Below are 18,168 nucleotides of genomic sequence, written 5' to 3'. Positions count from 1 at the left end.
GCAAGTGCCGAGCATAACGCAATGGAGATCGTTGCATAAACTGCTTGAAATATCTGTTTCGGTACACAATGATAAGGCGATACAGAACTCATTAATAGTGACCTGAATAATTCTATATTCGAAGAGACTCCTGAACAATAGAAAAGTTTGACCCGCAGTTTTCAAATTATTGAAACTGACGAGAAAGAAAATTTTAAAACTTTGAACCATTTTGTGGAAGGTAATCGCAAATTCGTAACTACTATTTATTGTTTTGATTTGATTTTATATTGTTCAGCTATATCAAGTACACGGTAGACCAAAAAAATGCTAATGAACTGACAATATCTGGGAATGAATCACCACTGAAAAATATCAACGAATTCTTGAAGCAAAGTATACTAAAATCTTTTATTATACAATTTCGGATTGAATATATTGATTTCACAAGCGATAATCATGAGCTCATCTGAAACAAACAGGAATCCTGAGTCGGTTTGGAAAAACGAAAACTATCCTTTTACTGAAGATCCTTAATCATCGAGACGTACGATTCATACCTGTGAACAGACAACGAGTTATACCTGTCTGAATTTGATTTGAAATTATTTTAATACTCACTTGGTAGACAATATAATATATTGAAGGTGCAAAGAAATGAATTTTCATTTTCCCAAATTTAAGTTTGAGGCGTTGAACCCACTGGTTTTAATTCGACATTTTAGAGAAAGAATTAAACGTTATTCTTTTTATGCAATCTGGAACATATCGCATCACACGGCCTAACGAATTCCTTTCGTTAATGTTCTCATTAGCACAAAAAATGTCCAGGGATTATTTTTGCGTACCCATCCGAACAGCTTTTCAACTCCACGATCTACGACATTTAGAGAAAAATATTTTCATATAAACCACGATTAACATTTTTCGTAATGTTACGCACTGGTTTGTCACATAAGCACAACACAAATTAATAAATTTATCAAAAAAAAAAATCCTGTGTACTCTTACCTATGCGGATTATTAGCACCGGAAGAGAAATTTTATTTTCTTTCTTACGGGCACAAAACCAACTCCGATATTCAACCAAAACAGTTAAAAAGCCTAAATAAAAGCCGTTATATGTGCTCATTTTTTCGATGCGCACTATATCACTTTAAAACAAGGAGAACCAATGGATTTAACTTAAGCGAAAAAATAACATATTTTGTTTACATTCTCTTCACACACAGAATAAACTTAGATAGATGGCAGCACCACTCCTTCTACGACGCGAATAGTATGCTATAGAAATATTGAAACGGCGTTGCCATATATGTTTAAGTTAAAAGTTTCCGAATCGATTGGTTTTTAAATTATATCAATCCATCAACAAATGACCAAGTTATTACCGTTCAAAATTATGACACAAAAAGGTTACGCGACTATTTTTGAAACTTTTATTTGACACCCGGCCCCATATAGTGAAGAGTAAGGCACTATATGGGGCCAAAAATTTTTTGTATTGGATCTCGTTGTCACCCTTTTTCTATGGGGAGAGGAGCTTCCCTTTTTCTCCTGCGAGGATTGAGGGTATTGTTGTTGATTTCGTTGCTGTAGATGCGCCTTGTTGTACATTGTTTGCAGTTGCTGGTTGGTTGGATTACTTACCTTACCTAACAGCTATAGGCCTGGGGTGTCCTTTGCTGTATCAAGCATACGTCTCCACATAACTCGGTCGATGGTTGCTCGTCGCCAGCCACTCAAGGCACGGATGCTTCTGAGATCACTCTCCACTTGATCGATCCACCTTGCTCGCTGCGCTCCTCTTCTTCTTGTACCAGTCGGATTAGATTCAAGAACCATTGTCACTGGGCTGTCGTCCGACATCCTTATGACATGCCCAGCCCATCGTAGACGTCCGATTTTAGCTGTCCGTACGATGGATGGTTCCCCTAGCAGCTGTTTCAATTCGTCATTCATACACCGTCTCCACGTTCCGTCTTCCATCTGCACTCCGCCATAAATGATCCTCAGTACCTTTCTTTCACTCAGGGCGCGTTGGTCCTCTGCCATCATAGTCCAGGTCTCGTGGTCATAGAGAACATCAATCGAAAGGTTTTTCTGAGTCCAAAGTACTTACGATTCCCTGCCAAAATACGTCTATGAATTTCTCTGCTGGTGTCATTATCGGCGGTCACCAGTGAGCCAAAATACAAGAACTCGTCAGCCACCTCGATATTGTCACCGTCTACCAATATTCGTGGTGGGAGGCGTAGAGGCTTCTCTAGAGCCTCTTCCTCTCATGTATTTTATTTTCGACGCATTTATGGCCGGTCCGATACGCCTAGCTTCAGCTTTCAGTCCGATGTAGGTTTCCGTCATCTTCTCAAGGTTACGTGTCACAATATCAATATCGTCAGCGATGCCAAAAAGTTGTACGGACTTTCGGAAGATCGTGCAACTCGTGTTGATCCTCGCTCTTCGAATCACACCTTCCAGGGCAATATTGAACAAGATACAAGAAAGTCCATCACCTTGGCGTAGCTCTCTCCGAGATTCGAAGGGACTCGAGAGCGTCCCAGATACTCGGACGTAGCACATCACTCTATCCATCGTTGCTTTGACCAATCGCGTCAGTTTATCCGGGAAACCGTATTCGTGCATTATCTGCCATAGCTGTTCTCGATCGATTGTGTCGTATGCCGCTTTGAAGTCAATGAATAGGTGATGCGTGGGTACGTTGTATTCACGACACTTCTGGAGTACTTTTCGCGAATATGTGATCCGTAGTGGCGCGAGCTCCAGTAAATCCCGCTTGGTACGGCCCTACGAATTCCTCAGCTATTGGTGATAGACGACGGCAAAGGATTTGGGAGAGCTTACAGCCCTTTTTGTAGACGGGACATACCACACCATCCATCCATTCCTGCGGTAGAATCTCCTCCTCCCAAATCTTGGAATGTTGGTTGGTTGGATGGTAAGCTGTTTACTGTAGCTGGTGTGCTTTGTTCTATAGGGGATACGTTGGATGCTTTCGTTGAAGGGAATACTTCACTGTTGTTGGTGGCTGTCACAGGTGTACTGGGGTTGCTTGGGGTTGGTGTGAAGGAAGCACCGTTGTCCTTTGGTGTGGTTGTCTCCTTGTCCAGATTATCACATGGCTTACCGTAGTGTACAGCTTTTTGGCAATATTGACATGTGGCCATTTGATTGTCATATGTAACAAGTGATTTGCACGGGATTCTTGTATCCTGACCGAAAGTTACATAAGAAGGTATAGACCTTGATTGAAAATTGACGACCCAAAAACACAGAAAAGCAGACGTAAATTCTGCACCCCTAAGGGATGCTGAACAATCTGCTGGGGATCACATTTAGTGGAAGCAGAAGTGAATTCTGAGCCTCTACGAGGTTCCGAACAGTCTGCTGTTAATAAAACTTCCAACCCCCGAAAGGATTTAGAGATCTTACAAAAGCGACACCATTCTGCCTTCCCGGAAAAATGCAGAACGATTCGCAGTATGTACGAGCAGAAGTAAATTCGGTACCCCCTAAAGGATGCCAAACAATCTGCCAAACCCTATTTAAAGTGAATACAGAAAGGGTTCATTCACTCCAGGAAGAACGATGAACCCTTTTGACTATAGCTCCTTACCACATTAGGTGAGAAACGAGAGAATATCCTTTAATTGTAGCTCTGCAAACACAGACTCAACCATGTATGGAGAACCAAAAACCCGGATACGTAGTTGGGTCAATGCGGGAGAGTTACATATCAGATGATATGAAGTACCGTAATCGCATTCACACAAATCGCAAGAATAATATTCAGCACGTTGAAGTAGCCATGTGATAATTGAGTTTGTTGAGCTCTGACCAGAATACTGCAATGATGCTTGGAGAAATGCAGTAGACACTTTGACATTTTCAGATTTAAATCTGGTAGAGATGCTTTTGTCTGAGCGCAAGTTTGCAAGCTGCACCAGTAACTGGCATGTTTGGATGCAGCCCAAGAACGAATATTGTGATTCATCCAACTAGTTGAAAGTGGTAAAGCTGGTTCAGGACATTTGAAATCATTCGTTGCACCAGCTCTAGCCAACTCATCAGCCCATTCATTTCCAGTAATACCAGAATGGCCGGGTAACCATAAGAAGTAAACAGCATTTGAAATGCTGAGGTCTTCAATTTGAGTTCGACATGCGATCACTAGATTCGACCGTGAGTCATTCGAACTGACTGCTTTTAAAGCTGCCTGACCGTCGGAACAAAAATAAATTCGTTTACCACAGATTTTCTGCTAAAGTGCCGATTGTATTCCACACAGAATCGCGTAGATTTCTGCTTGGAACACAGCACAGTATCTACCAAGTGAATGAGACTGTTCCAGCCTCATTTCACGACAGTAGACACCAGCACCAGCACGACCATTCAACAGAGAACCGTCCGTATAACAAACTATGTGTTCATCGAGTTGTCGTTCCAAACAACCAGACAACAATTACTCACGAAGAGGATAGCTCACATTGAATGTTTTGAAAGGAAAACTGCATGTGAGAGTTAGGTCACTAGGAGCGAGTAAATACTCATCCCACGTAACCATTTGAGACCACAAGCGAGTGTGGCTGGTAGCATAATCTAATGGGTTACTGTTCCAAAGCCCTGTAACCCTAAGACGGTATGAACTAGATAATGCTTCTTGTTTGTAGTGGTTTAATGCACAGCAGCGCCTCTAGAGCCGCAGTAGGAGTTGTCGTGAATGCTCCTGTCATCGCCATTAGGACCATCCTTTGGAGATGATTTAGCTTTGACTGAACTGTCGCGACTTCTCCTTTCTGCCACCATACAAGACATCCATATGCTAAAATTGGTCTAGCAATAGTTGTGTAGATCCAATGAATGTATCTGGGTTTGCAGCCAACTAAAGTTAGAGTATCAAATTTAACATCAGACGAAAGAGAAAACTTTTCTCTGCCGTTTACTATTATGACTTACTCTCAGCGAGTGCCGAGTCATTCGAAATTACTTTTCAAAGTGAATGTTGATGGATGGCTTATTGGCCGTTCTAAAAAAAAAGGCGTGACTTCTGCTTGGTCATAGAACTATCGAGTATCTCATTTGACAGACACTTTGACCGTACCGGTTACAGTTGACGATGATTTTAGTGAGTCTGTCAAGGTCATTTGACATGACTGACAATTTGCAGCTCTGCTCTAGACTAGTGAAAAATACTTTATTCGCTTTGACATGGACTGCGGTGTCAGTAGAATCGTAGTACTAACCGTGTACAAACACTGAACGCTAAAAATCGGCTGCGAAGTCTGTTGAGATGAAAAGATCAAATTCCACAAACGAAATTTAATGCCAAGACTTTGCTTTTGGTGTAATGATGCCTTTCTCATAATACCCATAATTTCATAAATATGTGGGTTCTTCCAAAGTATTTTTTTTTAAATTTGAATAAAAACTAGAAAGTTGTTTTTGGGAATAAATAAACATAACATTTTTGTACAGTTTACTGTTTCCGAGTCACAACGGTTTGAATAAAGTGCATGCCAAAAACATGCCCTTTTTAAAAAACACTCACCTTGTATTTTTCTAGTAATATTCAGAGAGTGCATCGGTGCCAAAAAAAAGTGTCAGTTTCTTATTTCGTGTAGTGAGCGTGGCTAAATGATTGAACCCATAAAAAAGCACCTATGCAAAATTAGAACTAACCCGAGTACGGGTAAGTGATGCCGCTTGGCGAACAAAGTTGAAATTTTCGAAGTAAAAAATTCTTGCACCACGAAAAACGCACCGTCACACGATGCCATCGTTATCCGGCAACATTTAGCTAAAAACGTAACGAATACCATTCAGCAACCGCCGAATTCACTTGATTTGGCTTCCTGCGACTTTTTCCTATTCGCTCAACTCAAGAAACCGCTCCGTGGAACGCGTTTCAGCACCCGAAATGAGATTATGGAAAAATCGCAGTTGGCTCTGATGGCCATACCGAAAACTGAATATAAAAAAAAATGTTTCGAGGATCGGATCAAGCGCTGGCATAAGTGTGTTGCAGTCGATAGGAAGTACTTTGAAGGGGACACTATCGATTTCGATGAATAAACTTGTATTTGTAATTTTCTGAATAAATTCCGGTAACTTTTTTATCAAGGTAGTATACAATGAGTTAGTTTAAATAATAGTTTCAAATAAGTTCGACAATGCCCTTATAAAAATATATTAGATATTGAAAATCGTTAAAAATTTACTGAAATATCCATACATTTGAGCGTAAATTTTGAAAACGCGTTTCTTTTTTACGCGTTTCTTTCGTATTGTTGTACATTGTCAGAATAACAGTTTCTTTAAACATAAAAAGAATTTTGATTCGAATTCCCATTCGATTGAAGAACTAGCATCAGTTCGGTTTTGTCCCGGGTTGGCGGTTCAATGCATAGGGCGCTGGTCTTACAAACCAGTTGTCGTATGTTCGAGCCCCGACCTGGAAGGATTCGTAGTGTCAGTAGAATCGTAGCACCATCCATGCACTGGCTCTGTACACTCTGAATCGGCTGCGAAGTCTGTTGAAACAGAAGGTCAAAGTCCACTACAGGAATGTTATACCAAGGATTTTATCAGTTCGATTTTTAACCAATCACAAAAACACATTTATTTTTGGCATGGACATCATGACGATTCTGCTCAACTTATCTTTTATGTAAATCTCATGTGCAATTGTCATGTCAAATTTCGTGACTTTACGCTTCTGGTTGGTTTTGCAAATCAGCTGAAACTAATATCCAAGCAAATTTCTTATCAGGGTTCATTATGCGCAAACTGCCTTATCTGCATATAAACAAAAACCCAACCGAGCATTCATAACTAGTGATTCAAAAATGAAGTTCCTGCTCGTTACACTGACAGTGATTATAGTAGCTTTTGGAATAGTGGCTACGGCTGAAGAGTGTCGATGTAATTTCATAAGTCGACCCGTATGTGGAAGCAACGGCCAAAGCTACGAAAACAAATGTTCACTGGAATGTGATGCCAAGAGTATACCGGGACTGGTGATGATGAAGGAAGGTCTTTGCTAGAGGGAAGCGTTTTGACGAAGACTACAATAATATAATTTACTTAAATGAGTTCATGAGATATTTATTTTGGTTGTCAATTACTTGAATTACATTCAATTGTTCGATTACTCGTGTTCTGATTCAAATCCCAGGAAATCCTGATTACCCTTCAAATAAAAAATGTCGAACGAACGAATTAGTGGCTTCTATATTTATTGTATCCCAATGAATTAAGAATTTTATATCCTCCTAGCCGTTCAAAACGGCATGTCACTTGAACAGCGTTTACAGTTCCGGCTGGTGGAGAAGAATTTCCCATAATGCAATTCTACCCGAAAAGCCTTCGACCGAAGCAGCCACACTATGTGGCCAAACGTTGTCGTGATAAAAATTTACAGAATTTGTTTCTGATTCTATACACTACCCATTGACAGTCTATGTCCACTTCAAACGAATTTGATGCATTCAAAACAGTGCTTTTTTGACAGTTTGACCGCTTGGAAGCAGTTCTTGATCTACGGCAATCGTTTAATCTCACCATGCTCTTATGCGTCGCCTTCATATAAATTTGTGTATTTGGTACGTAGAATTAAATTCCAAAAAAAAAACAGAATATTAGAAAGGATTTCAGATTTCAGAGGGTTTTAATAAAATTTAAGTAGATTTAATTTAATATTTAAAAATTTGGAAAGATTTGGGAAAGGTTTTCAATTGTGTAAAACATTTGAAGAAAGGATTTAAACAAACAATGAAAAATGTTTAGTGGAGTTTAGCACAACTTCAAATGTAGCTATGCTACATGATCCGTGTAAGCCATATTGCATGTTAAATTAATTGAGTAGATCTGAACGGTTTAGCTTCACTCAGCTCAGCCAAAAGCGTAACTAAATTCCAAATTAAAACAAATGATATTTAAATTATTCATGCTTCACGATGCTTTAGATTCATTTCGCATTCAAGAAGAAGCCAAAAACTACCGCATTCAAGAAGAAGCCAAAAACCGAGGGAATTCAAATTTGATTAGTCTTCGTTGAGCAGAGATCCAGTTTTCTTATCCGTATAAAAACACCCAGCAAACCACTTAAAACTATCGGCAGCAAAATGAACATCTATCTCGTCAGACTGGCAGCACTGGTTGTGGCTTTCGAAGGAACGGTGATCTGTGCTTCTGTTTGCAAATGTCCCTTCATTTCGGATCCCGTTTGTGGAGTCGATGGTCGTACGTACAAAAATCAATGCCGAATGAAATGTTACCTTCGGGAAAACCCTGGATTAACGTGGATGGTGAGGAAAGGCCGCTGCCCAACCAAGCGCCCACACTCGCAGGTACCAGACTATTACGTTGATTGAATTGTAAAATTGTTCTGTTTTGACGTCCTTCGAATGATTTCAAATAAATGATCGAGTTTTGTTACCGAATCATAATTTTAAACACTGGGCGTATAAGTGAACTAGGGGAACGTGACACTTGAGCCATTTTATTATGATTCCTAAATCTTTTTTTACCAAACGTAACAACATTAATCTTGCTCCATGCCATCAGAAATGTGTTCAGCAAATCTTCACAAATATCTTGGAATCTATGCTTTCTGAAGTTTGTTTAAATTTGTTTAACTCTGGCTTTAACCTATACTTGTCATTCATCGGGACTTTTTTTTTCTTTTTCTCAGTTATTTCGTATGATTTTTTGTTCAGTACTGTTCGTTTGTTCGACTATCGGTTTTTATGTTGTAGCAGATGAGATTGAAATGTGGTCAAAGTTCAATCATTTTTGTTGTGCGTTAGACAGAATACGGATGGACGATGCGGCCGGGTGTTTATGCAACCAGTTGGGAAACAAATATCGACGCAAAGTGAGTTGAAACTGTATCCAGCAACAAATTTTCCACTGGATTTCTATTTATATTTTCAAGCCTATTTGGTGATGGTTTTTGAGTGCTCCGTTTTTTTTCCATATGAACTTAGCGAAGTATTAAAAAAAATAAAATAAAAATTTAGCAACAAATTCAAAACTACCGTAACTAGTCAGCAACTAATAAGCAAAAATTTTTCACTGGATTTCGATTTAGTTTTTAAAGCCCATTTGGGAGGGGTAATTCATTAGCTATGAAGTGCAATATTTGAAATAATTAAGAAAGCAATTAATTCGACACTACCGTAACTAATCAGCAACTAATAAGTAAAAAAAAAAATCACGGGGTTTCGATTTGTTTTCTTACTTATTTAGGAGAGGTTCTTCGTTAACTTCATATAAACTTAACGAAGTACTCAAAAAGAAAATTCTAAAAAATTGAGCAGCAAATTCAAAACTACCGTAACTAGTTAGCAACTAATAGGCAACAAATTTTCCACTGGATTTCGATTTAGTTTTAAAAGCTTATCTGGGAGGGGTAATTCGTTAGTTATGAAATGCAATACTTGAAATAATTTAAAAAAATAAGCAATTAATTCAAAACTACCGTAACTAATTAGCAACTTATCAACAACAAACTATCCACTGGGTTTCAATTTGTTTTCAGGCTTATTTGGGAGAGTGCTATATTATTTTCATATGAACATAACGAAGTACCGAAAAAAAAAAATAAAAATTGAGCAACAAATTCAAAGCTTTCGTAACTAATTAGCAACTAATATCAGGTGTACAACTTTGCTTCCACCGTTTTCCGATAGGTGGCTGTACCGGCTGAGGCTGGTTAAAATACATAGATGATATTGCCTTTAAAGTGAGTGTGTACAGTGCCTAACGAGTTGTCATCGCCGTTTCAGTGACAGTTGTTCTTGTTTTCGTATTATTCACGCTCGAAAATGTCTGTTTATGTGCCCAATTCTCGCCATTTGCGGGAAGTTTTACTTTTCTGTTACAATTCGAAAAAAAAATGCAACTGAAGCGCATCGAATGCTTTCAGAAACTTACGACGATGCTGCTCTGAGTAAAAGAACGTGTCGGGAGTGGTTTAAACGTTTTAAAAATGGTGATTTCGATGTCGAAGACAAACATGATGATGGAAGAGAAAAAACCTTCAAAGATGAATAACAATTTACTACGAGCTCTTAAAACCGAGTGAAACCATCACAGGAGATCGCTACCGAACGCAACTGATGCTCCTTAGTCGCACGCTGAAAGAAAAGCGGTCACAGTATCTTGAGCGACATGACAAAGTCATCCTCCAACACGACAATGCTCTGCCTCACTTCGCAAAAGTGATCAAAAAGTACCTGGAAACGCTGAAATGGGAAGTCTTGCCCCACCCGCCGTATTCTCCAGATGTCGCCCCTTCTAACTACCATTTACACCCAAACCTCCATTTACGTAACTTATATATGTATATATGTATTGATATACGTACGCATGTGTGCAAATATTTGTATTTCTTAATACATATAAATATTGGTGAAGTAAAAGCGATCATTTATATGTATAAATATATAAACATATACGCAAACGAGTGAGTGTGTAAGCATACATACATACATATATAAGGTTCGTAAATGGAGGTTTGGGTGTATTCCGTTCGATGGCACACGGTCTAGCAGATCAACATTTTCAATCTTTCGAAGAGTTGGAAAAATGGATTGCTTCATGGATAGCGTCAAAAAAGGACTCCTTTTTTCGAGCCGTGATCCGAAAATTTCCGGAAAGATGGGAGAAAGTTGTCGCTAGCGACGAACATTACTTTGAATAATACATCTGTTAGCACTTATTCGCAATAAAGCTTTAAGTTTTGGAAAAAAACGGCGGAAGCAAAGTTGTTCACCTAATAAGTCAAAAATTATTCACGTGGTTTCGATATGTTTCCTAACTTATTTAGGAGGGGTTCTTCGTTAACTTCATATACAAATTCATACAAATTCATACAAATTATTCATATATTTGCGTTACCATCGGTGAGATGTATCTCGCTAAGTTCGATTAAATTTTATCTATTCAAACGTCACCTTGACGTTAGACGAGTGAGTTTCCTTAGAGTTTCTCGCCTCCTCTGGAATTCCATAAGGAAGCCACCTGGGTTTGTTGATCTCTGTACTTTACTTTAATGGCATTATTTTTTGTCCCGTATATCGTTTGCCCATGCATTCAGAATGTATTATGAAATCGGCAAGAGCGAGAACGCTGTTTTTATCTAAGGACAACTTCTCAGAACTATGCAAAATCAATCGAGTGACAGTGAAATCGGAAATATGTTCAATCATCACGTTTTCGAGGATGCAATTGTCTGTCAAATTCATTTGGACGGTGTGGAAAATATGTGAGTGTATTTTTATGAGCAAATAACGTTTAAACAGCAATGGAAATAGTCAAATGGAACTCACAGATATACATTGTCTGAAATCCTTATGTTGTTCACTAGTTTGTCTTAAGTTTGAATAAGGAGTGTATCGAAAAGTAGGTAGCAACATTAATTATTGAATAAAAAAGCGAAAAATAACATATTTTGACATCAGTTTTCGATATATTGTAGAAAAATTACATTTTTATGCATTTCACTGATTATATTGAAGAAAATCGTAGTTTCTGTGAAACGCTCGCACTTTGGACTTGACATTCTTCATTAAATTCTGCACAGTTACTTTTGTAACTTTCCTGATGGCAGCTGTCCAGTTCTTTTCTGAACTCCTGCATGTTTTGGGACACTGTACCTTCCTTCCGAAAGTGTCGCTTGACAATTGCCCAATACCTTTCAATTGGCCGAAGATCCGGGCAGTTCGGTGGGTTGATGTCCTTTTCCACGAATTGTACATTAATTTTCGACAACCACTGTAGAACGGAGTTGGCGTAGTGGCCTGAAGCCAAATCCGACCAGAACAGAGGAGGAGCCTTATGCTTTCTGTACAGTGGCAGCATTCTCTTCTTCAAACATTCTTCCTCGTACACCTTGGCGTTAATTGTGCCCTTCGTGAAGAAAATCGACGACCGCAAACCACAGGTACAAATTGCTTGCCAGACCAACACCTTCTGCCCAAACTTTTCCATCGCCATCGTGGTGTCAACGTCGTCCAGGTCCTGGTATACCGATTTCGTATAATATTGCGGTCCGGGCAGCGCTCGAGAGTCTTCCTTGGCGTAGGTTTCGTCGTCGATCAGGATGCATCCGTCTTTATTCTGTAGAATCCGGTTATACAGTTTTCGCGCTCTTGTTTTGGCCTGAACTTGCTATACCAGGGACTTTTTCGGCATCTTCTGTTACTTGTACGTTTTCAGGGAGTTCCGAACTTTGATCCGTTGAATCATCCCGATGCTGGTGTTGAACTGCTTGGCCAAATCCTGCGTCGACGCCGATGTGTTTTTCCTGATGTGCTCAACCACTTTTAAGTCCCGGCCGGGCTGGCTGGGACCCGTTCTCCAACCGGATCGGGGCAAATCCTTCATGGAAAGGGTCTTACCGAACTTCTCGATAATATTTTTGACACTGGTGTGGTGCACTTTCATCCGTTTTGCAATTTCGTTGTACGTGACACCACTTTCTGAGCACCCCGACAGTCCCGACAGCCAGTCTATTTGCCTCATCAGCATTTCCTTCTAACTTGTGCACAATTCCAGCAAGGTTAGCAATTGACTGTTTCAACGTACAAATCTCTTTCTTCAAGTTTTCGTTTTCAACTTATATTTCGTTAAAATCAGGTCAAATATTGTGTTACATGCGTTACGTTTTTTATAAATTCTAGGCGTTACGAAGCATAACATGTGTTACCTTTTTGTAAGTTATAGGCGTTACGAAATGTTACAAACGTTGCCGTATTGTAAGTTATAGGCGTTTTGAAGCGTTACCCTTCTGAAATCAGAAACAGAATCGAAAAAATGTCTGAGAAATATTATGAGGCTGTTGATCCTGTAGATTACACCGTGAGATAGAGGTTTTGAGAGTTACGTGATGGATCAAAACTCCACTGCCGATAAAGTCTGCAGCGGTAGGTCCTACGAAGTAGAACAGAGCCAAAACCACAGAAATTGGAGGATGATACCGGGGTAAAATAAATGACAATTAAAATGATGCTTAAATTGTACTGGACGACCGGAAAGAGAATGTGCGCGAGCATGCTTTAGTTGAGCAAGATTCTGCAGATGAGAAAGATATTCTGCCGCTGGATCCCGCACATACTTACTTAGGGCAAGAAAGACGAATGCAAGCGCACTTCGAGTGCATGTTTGGCTGAATCCATTATTATACGCCAGAGAACAGAATGATTATCCGACAATAGACTGAAGTCAGCATGAGACGGAAAGATCCTAATGTCGGTTTTTCTGGGAGATCTGGCCTTGCTGATCCTAACTGTTGCGATACCACATTTTTTCTTACAGAGTTTATTTGAAAATCGGTAACAATTCCGTCTCTCTCTCATTCAAGACGTAACAGCAATTTATGGATGAAAAAAATTCAACTTTAAATATTTTGATCTTTATGATCTTACGCCAAGCATTCTGTTTTTGTTTTAATTTGTCAATATTCACCTCATGCTCTTTTATTTATTCGATTTGGTTGCATTGGTTTCGTTTGGTTTTTACTGTGCTTGGGAATAAATTCTGTACTCAACTTATTAAATAAATGTTTGACGAATTTCGCTAAAATTTACAAACATGTTTATTTGTTCCGGGATCGATTTCACTTCTTAGCATGGACCGTCGTGCATCTTAAAAAGATTATCATCCATTTTAATTTGTTTCGTACACTCCAACATGCACTCGTTCGAGTAGACCTTTCCGTCGCTTCCACAAACCAGCATCACAGTCAAAGGGCAATCGCAAGACTGAACGAGAGTAGCAAATCCGATAATAACCAGTACTATTGTCATCAGAAAACTGCATTGGAACAGCATTTTAGCACTAGTGGATTGAGGTACCAGGTCGGACTGTTGTTTGCGAAGCTTTTTTTATGCGGATTTTATATGGTAATTTGGAATCCGAGCATAACGAAGCTTATTCAAGCTTCGTTGGATTGGTTGATTATTGCACGGACACACTTAATAACCATACGCCTTTCCGTTTCAATTTTCAATGGGAATCTTAAGTATAGTTTTTGTTTTGTTTGTGGAAAAATATATTAGAATCAAAATTTTCAAATTAAAAATTTGAAGTGGAAAAAACAAATACAACATACAACAAATAGATTGAATGTTAAATGAAGGTGAAGGAATCCAAGTTTTGAAGGTCGATGATTGTAAATAGTTGTGAATGTTATTTGCGATATGGAAGCTGAGTAAAACAGAAACCCACCGATCGTGCAATGTTCACATTTAGGAGTGATTCGTTTAATCGAGTAGCATCTGAACTGAATTTGTTCAATGATACTCGCTATCAGTATTCTGATTTTTTTTTAATTTTCGTTTCGCTATTATTTATGATATTTACTTGGCCGTACAGTTCATAGTAAACTGTTGTGTGCTGTCGAGTCGAAGCGAATCGTGAAAAAAAATCTTTTAGTGGAAATTCTTGCATCCATAGTAAAAAATTGAACGCAGTCTAAACCAATTGGTTTTATTTGATTTTCAATATTGTTTGCGCGAAACGTGTAAATTATCATCGTCTATTTTAAATATTTGAAACTTCACTGAAAGCTCATGAAATTTCTACTTTAACATATTTCAAATTTGGCCGAAAATACTATAGGATCTTCTGCGAAATTGATTTTTTTGTTTTATTATTGAGGGTTTAACCATAATTCGCCTCTTCGGGCCAGAAAAACATTCTGACCCTATATGCAAGGTTGGGAATCGAACCCAGGCAGGCAGCGTGAGAGCCATCGACTTACCCACCACGCTTCACTCGTCCCTAATCTGATATTTTGAAGCATTCAATCTTTTCGAAATAATGAATAATTTTTCATAGGAGCTACGAATATAATGCTCTCTAAAATCACTTACAGTTCACTAGAATCTGATGTTGATAATTTACAAGGTTTATTTAGAATTATGTATGAAGTATGAAGTATGAAAAACTTTTTAAATTCTAAGAACACCAAAATCAAAATCAGTGTAAACATAACAAAAAAATTCTTCCCACCGGATGAAACATCAAAGAAAAGTTATATCGTACCGAACTAATTCACTTCTAGCGGACATCGAATGTTTGAGGCCCGCACGTAGGACCAAGAATTAGTCGGTAATTTTTCTACACGACAACGCTCGGCCACATGTTGCGGCTTCGGTCGGAAGCTCGTTCATCGGCCAGAATGGTTGATATAACTTTTATCATAAAACATTCTATTATCTTCTGTTAATTAATCGAATTTAAACTTAAACTGAAACGTTTATTTGTTTGAAACTATGCGACCGCCAAGCAAAATAAATATTTTCAAAACTCTTTTTAAAGCGAATTTTTTTATTGTTCTAGCAAAAACCATTCTTTACCTGCACAAGGTCAAATATTTTCAGAGCAGCACATTTCAGGTCACAGATACTCTCGTAGGTTCTACCATTGCTACCACAAACGGGCATCCATACGGGAGGGCAAGGGCACAGTAAACTTTTAATAACCGTATCGTCTGCAAAAGCCAATCCTAGCACTGCCAGTACAACGATTGGAAATCTCATTTTTGAGTCGGGTACTTATGAGTGTTTTCGGGGATATTTTTATACACATGTTGCATGTGCATAAAATAGCCTGCACAAATTGGAATTCCCCCGGATTTTAGTTATATTTGATATGCGAAATTGATTGAAAATACAGGGTTTTCAACAATTTCTAAATGTTTTTTTTTCTCGAGAAATCGACTTATATCACAGGTCTAGGAGAATTAACGCAAAATTCTATTTGCAGTTTTTGCATTAATCTATGTTATCTCTAAATATATTATGCTTGGTGGCTGACATACAATGCATACAATACTTAAGAAACCCGCGTAGAAAAAAAACACAAAACTAAAGAATTTTTTTCCAAATGTCTTAGAAATACATGAAAAGTCCAGATCTGGTGTAATCTCAAAAGTTTTTTTAAAATCAACTTTGGGATTTAGGAAAGTTTTGAGATATTTGAAATCGAAATATTTTATTTTGATTCCAAATGCATAAATCGTCGATTTTTTTGAACAAAATCGAAAATTGTCGCAACTTTGGAAATATGCATAAAAGAAGCCGCGTAAAATGGGGACGGGTATAGTGTGATGGGTAAGTCCTTGCCTTTCACGCAGCCCACCTGGGTTCGATTCCCAACCCCGCACATAGGGTCAGAAAGTTTTTCTGATCCGAAGAGGCGAATGACCTTAAGGTTAAAACCTCTAAAATCGAAACAAAAGAAAAGCCGCGTACGATATGTATATGCTCTAAAGCAAAATAAGACCAATTTAGTATAGATGTATGAACAACGGAAACTGGAAATTTACGTAACATTATCTCTCTGAAGCCGAACTAGAATCTACAATTATCTTCCTGCCGAGAAGCACAATCCGGTTGTCTCACCTTCGCAAATCAGAATAGATCCTTCAATTTCATCTTATCGTCATTGCATTTCTATCCTTCGTCGGGTAAAGACACTAGAGACTGAATGTGTGTATTTCACTGAAACGTCTTCGTTTTTTGTCTTTTGATATTCGTTTATTTATTGTATGGACAACTTTTTCGTGCAACATAGCTTTTGGGAATGTCAAAGCACTACATATTTTGTGCTTATTAATGTATTTTTTTTATGCCCCTGAATGCATTTTCTTAATATATTTATATATTTCGAAATAGTAGTACATTTTATGGGAAACAGTAAAAGAAGCTTTCTTTTTCATTTTCTAAATAACCTGATATTTTTTTATTCTTTAAGTTTCGTCTATAAGTAGCGTAGAAAATTGCTTTTGTGTTTTTAGCAATGCACAAAGGTCTGAAACGGGAAATTATCGAGACAAAAATATTATCGCTATTAAATATTATTTTTTTGTAGTTGGTGTCTTCACAAAAGTTGTTTGTATTCAACTGGCGCGCCTTTTGACATCAAAGATCATTAGAGTGGCCCATGTTTGGATTAGAATCTGAATTCTAATTTTCACAATAAAATTAAAAAATAATTGCACTTCACACCAAAGTTGAAGGAATTTTTATTTTTATCAACTTTGCTGAAAAAAATCATCTTCCTACCTCTTCTTTTGATCGAGTTACATCAATTTTTCGAAGTAAAAGTAGGGTGGCTCTCAAAAACTCAATGTTTTTGTCTTAACTTTTTTGTGAACAAATCAAAGTCTTGGCATTACATTCCTTCCGTGGAATTTGGCCTTTCTATTTCAACAGACTTCGCAGCCGATTCTTAGTGTACAGAATCATTGCATGGCTAGTACTATAGATCCTAATGACACTAAGAATCTTACTATTTAATTCACATTCCAAGGCAGCTCAATGGCAGAGCATTTCCACTGCTTCATGAATGTCGCAGGTTCGAGTGGTGGTTGAAATCATATACGCTATACTCCACCAAACGTTGTTTGGTAGCAAAACTAAGTTTATGCTTACCTTCGTTCTTCAAACGTTCTTTAGCACGAAGAACATTTGACTTCGAAGTGCCCACTTTTTTGTCACATCCCGAAATGAAAACTCCTTCTTTTGCTCGAACGCCTTCAGTATACGTTTATCCAACTGAGGGTTAGCAGGACCTTTTTTCGACTCGTTTTCGGTTTATCCTCAAAGGTGTTATCCTCACCGAACTTCCTGATTGCATTTCGCACGGCTTTTTCACGTACTCCTTCCATTTTTGCTATCTTTCTCAGTGACAGTCCGCGTTCTGTGCACCACTTGTACAAAATTTTTCGACGTTGTTCCGTTAGTCCACGCATTTCGAAACAAACTAATGAAAACGAATGAACAACTGCAGAAGTGGTTTGAGAAGAGTGTAAACAACAGGACGCACTCATAAAAATTTATAGATTCTGAATCATTGCGAAATGGCAGCGGTTTTTGGTTGCGTCCATACTTTTTGGAACAGTCTTTAGTTCCAAAGAAGTTCTGAAGAAGGTTGCAAATAGCGCACCAAAACACTAGTATCTCGTGACACTAGTGGCGAAATAGTAAGGACCTTCAAAATGTAGTGAAAATGAATTTTTTTACTTTTTGAGTACAGGGTCCGGCACTCGAAGTGTAACCAATTAAAAAGGCCATAAATTCAGTTTGGAAAATTACTTTTACTTAATTCAAAGTATAAAATGTGTAAAAATAATACAAAATTCAGAATCAATTCACT

At 38.2% G+C, this 18,168-nt stretch overlaps 1 long non-coding RNA gene across 1 annotated transcript; it reads right to left on the bottom strand.

Moving 5' to 3' along the window:
* Positions 1-386: 386 nt before the first annotated feature.
* Positions 387-1,193, bottom strand: LOC131431708 (uncharacterized). The gene is made up of 3 exons (XR_009229717.1): positions 991-1,193; positions 601-856; positions 387-539 (listed from the first exon to the last, which is right to left on the bottom strand). It is a non-coding gene; the product is annotated as an uncharacterized LOC131431708 (long non-coding RNA).
* Positions 1,194-18,168: the final 16,975 nt, after the last annotated feature.

The sequence above is a fragment of the Malaya genurostris genome, chromosome 2, assembly GCF_030247185.1.
Source record: "Malaya genurostris strain Urasoe2022 chromosome 2, Malgen_1.1, whole genome shotgun sequence".
In the NCBI taxonomy this organism is placed as follows: Eukaryota; Metazoa; Arthropoda; class Insecta; order Diptera; family Culicidae; genus Malaya; species Malaya genurostris.
The sequence above is the reverse complement of the archived record's forward strand: the minus strand, read 5'-3'. Positions and strand labels throughout refer to the sequence as shown.